The 4,092-nt window shown below is 43.0% G+C and overlaps 1 long non-coding RNA gene across 1 annotated transcript; it reads left to right on the top strand.

The window, feature by feature from the left end:
- The first annotated feature begins 519 nt into the window (after positions 1-519).
- LOC148783249 (uncharacterized) lies at positions 520-3,569 on the top strand. The gene is made up of 2 exons (XR_016050642.1): positions 520-1,728; positions 1,947-3,569. It is a non-coding gene; the product is annotated as an uncharacterized LOC148783249 (long non-coding RNA).
- The last annotated feature ends 523 nt before the right edge of the window (positions 3,570-4,092 follow it).

Genomic DNA, 4,092 nt, shown 5'->3' with positions numbered 1-4,092 from the left:
CGAGAAAGGTGGTTTCAATACTAGAAATTTTTGTCATAACCTTAAAATATATTGTTAGCTCTAATTATAAAATTTAAAGCTTCTAAAATAATGTGGATCGAGCAAATTTATGAAAATCTTGAAAATTGACAGTCCAAAATGCATTACAAGAAGCACTATTTTCAAATCTTGAATTTCATTTTTTATTCATGTCCATGTATCTTGAGGTCGAGAAGATCAATTTGAGAATTTTTGGGCATCAAAACAATCTCTTTTAATGAAATTTTTGAGGTGCCCTCTAATTTGATTGTTTAGAGCCACACACTTTAATAAACTTTTTCCTTTTTAAATATTATCATGCCCATTTTTAGAGCCTCACATTTATTGAATCTAAAAAACTAGCCTCCATTCACTAGAAGCATGAGGTGCCTTTCCACATGTGGATACCCACTTCTTTAGTACTAAAAAACGAACCAAATAATCCCATCTATTGCAATCATTACATCCCATCTTTGCTAACTCGTGGTCTATCGGATTGTAGCGTTGTTTCTATGCAAATTTGACTTTCTCAACCTTCAAGGCCACTCCATTCTTTCCTAAATGCTTGTATGTTGCTTGCAACATTGCCACCGGTAAGAGACATGCCCTGCACAACCTCTCTTTGTAACACATATAACAAGTTGACCAAGGCCACAGAGATTGGCAAAACTTTGGGCCATGCCAAAACAAGCTTCTTTATACATTATGACTTATGAGTGGAATATCAATTTGCCCACAATTATTTTCCCTGACATGCTGTGACTTATGGGCTGAAAGTCCTAGTCCATGCCAAAGATCGAGGCTATGAGCTATTCTTATCTCATGTAGGAGTGTTATCAAAAAATAATTGTCTCAAAAAATATGTAAATGATGAGAACACGTCTCATGTATGAGCATTTGTTGTCTATTAAATTCACTTTATAGTCAAATTGAAGTTTAAGATGCATCTTTAGAGCCATGTCTGCGCTTCTCGCTCCCTGGCTTCTCTCCCTCAGCCCTCTCCTCTCTTTCTCCAATGCCTCCTCTTTCTAACCACCCCCCTTCTGCTCATGCTCTCTCTCCTCTCTTCTATCTCTCTCTCCCTCTCACACCTATTTTTCATGGGTTGTTTTGGTCTTGGCTAGGGGTCACTTGGATCCTCCAGGCATGGTTCATCTGCTTCCAACAGAAGTGTTCCCTCGATTCAGGCTCCTCTGGTAGAACTAGGAGGAAATAGAGCCCTAATAGCCTTGGACGTCATTTTTTCGAGGCTCCTACCCCTCAGAACATTTCGCCGAGAGAGGTCATTCACCCACCAGATGACTGTGCTCCAGCACGGTCCATTGTTCAGACGATAGATCCTTTGCGAGTGTGGCTGGATTCCCGAAGGTTCTCAGGCAAGAGGTGTTACCTATTGACACCTTTGTCATTGAGGCATCAGAACCATGCTTGCAGCCGGGGAAGGAGATGCTCAAGAGAGCTATAGTCCGCTCATTCTCAACACAACTCGCTGATCTCAGCACCTTTCGTGAATGGATAACCAAGACATGGAAGTGTCCTATTTCACGCAAAAGCATTTCGGGAGGGAGAATGCTGGTCATCTTCGAGGATGTTGATTCTCCTAAACGTGTTTTCAACAATCGTTTATGGAGATTCCAAAGTGCTCTGGTCTCCCTGCAATGGTGGTTGCCATCTCTGAACCATTCGTTGATTCAACTACCTTCTGTTTGGGTAAGAGTTGATGGCATTCCCATCCATGTATGGACTAAAGAAGTTTTCTCCTTGGTGGTTCATGTATGTGGTTCTCTTATGGAATTCGATTGGAACACCACAACTAGTCCTATTTTGTGCATCCTACGTTTCAAAGTAAAAGTTCTGCTTACTGAATAGATTCCTTCCTCCTTGGTGTTAGAGGTTGGTGGTGACGTTTTTAAGTTGTTGTTTTGCAGTGGAATCTGATCCATCCTGGCACCTCTCTCTTCCTTCCTCGGCTCCTCTTGAAGCCCCTTGGTGGTGGCCAGAGTAGTGAATCTTGGGCACTTTGTTACTCATAAGAAGAAGAACCCCTCTGCCTCCACTTCTATTTCAAAGAAGTCCAAGTTCAGACGTGAATGTTGGAGGAGGTACCCTTAGCTTAGCCACTAGCCGTTTTGAGTGGGAGTGGGAACAGCTCAACTAGTTTGAATTCAAATGACACTCGGGGCTCTAAGCCCATTGGGCTCAGATAGGACCGCTCCTTCATGATGAGACTAAAGGAAAGGCTCCAATGATGACGGATCTTTCCTCGAGCCCAGCATAGCTGTCGTATTCTGAGGATAGCCGCCTCTTGGGTGACCCTAGCAGCGTCATCACCTCACCAACCGTCCGATTGAGTGACCATCAGGGTTCAAGTTGTGAGGTTCCTCAAGCATCGCCCCCTATCCCGAGTTTGATCGAAACCCTGCATGGAACGAGATGAAAAGGCAGGTCCCAACCGTCATTACTTGCCTCGAAAAGATACACATGCTCCTGATCTTGCTTGCCCTTTTAAGGAAATTGCTATCGAAGCTTTCCATCTATCCCATCTCTCCAAGATAGCAAATTGTGCTCTCAATAAGAGCCTTCTCTAAGCCTTACTCTATGGTTTTGCTTTGTTCCCTATTTGTTTATCGTTACCAGTTTATCAAAGCCATGGAAACACAGAAGGCTACGATTATGGAGACCAAAGATCAGCCCATATTCATTTAGTCTCTAGACTCAGTTCATGCTCTTCCTCTTGGGGCAGTTAAGAAAAACTTCTTGGAATGGGAGCTAGCAATGAACTGGATCTTTCTGTGAAGTGGCGTCTCAAAATGCCTGAGCAAGACATCTTCTTCGTGCTCTTTTGTTGGCTGCCTGCCCTGGCACCTCTCCAATTGTGGTCATTGAATCTCCTCTGAAGATGATGACCTTTCTCCCTACTCTCGCGACTGATCAAAGAAACCTTATAGGAGAATGGAGGTCCAAGGAAAGGCAGTCGAGATGCTCAGTGCCATGATGATAGGCTATACAGGATTGATTGTAGTGGTCGAAGAGGCCATAGGGATTAACGAACTTAACTGGAACCCGATGCCCAGAAGGAGGAGAGCACTTCAAAATGAGGCCCAAAGACTTGCTGCAGAGTTCCCCTTTGATTCGCTTATTGATGGACCCTCCGGGATTACCAAGGGTGGAACCCCTTTCTATTCCTCATGAAGATATGCTCGTAGAACATCAGGGGACTAGGAGAGCCAATAAAGAAATGAGTTTTGAAAAGGCTAGCGCAGACTTTCAAACCGCACATTTTACTTTTTCAAGAGCCTAAGCTGCAATCCCTTGGTGTCTCGGACGTGTAGCATTTTTGGGGCCCTAGACCTATGGCCTTTTGTTTTGCTCCCTCTCAGGGTACTTCTGATGGCCTTCTTACTGTGTGGGACCCTTTGGTCCTAGTTGGAGATGTTTTGTTGGTATCTTTTCGTGTACTTTTTGTTTCTTTTCTGAGTTGGCCTTCGCAACTGTACTTTATTGAATGTTTATGGCCCCAATGCGGTGGGGGACAAACCTGGCTTCTTTTCGGATCCCTCTATGTCCTGTGAGGCCTCTAATTGAATGTTTTATGTGGCTGGTGATTTAAACCATACCAAGAACCCTGATGAATCTAATTATGCGCTTGGTTATAATGCTTCAATGCTTTTATTTGATAATTTTATTTGTGTAAATGGTTTGGTTGATGTTCATATAGTTGGGCACCACTTTCACACGGTCTAATAATTCGGCCATGAACCCGCAATTATCCAAACTTAATAGATTTTTGGTTTCTAAAGAGTCTGATATGGCTTTTCCAAAATTCTTCTTTAAGGCTTTGCCCTAATGGACTTTGGATCGTGTCGCCCTGATACTAGATAGGGAAGGAGCTCAATTTGGGCCGCCTCATTTTCAGTTTATACTTTTTTGGATGAAAGAAAAATCAATTAGACAGGAAGTCCAGTCGGTCTAGACTGATGCCATTATTAGTGGCTGGATGGGTTTTAAACCCGTAAACTTAAAATTCCGAAACATAGAATCAAGTCGTGGTCTAAGCTTAATTGTGGCAATATT

Source organism: Amborella trichopoda, chromosome 2, assembly GCF_054954075.1.
Source record: "Amborella trichopoda isolate Santa Cruz 75 chromosome 2, AtrichopodaSantaCruz75HAP2 v2.0, whole genome shotgun sequence".
Lineage (NCBI taxonomy): Eukaryota > Viridiplantae > Streptophyta > Magnoliopsida > Amborellales > Amborellaceae > Amborella > Amborella trichopoda.
This window is presented reverse-complemented; position numbering and strand designations above follow the sequence as displayed.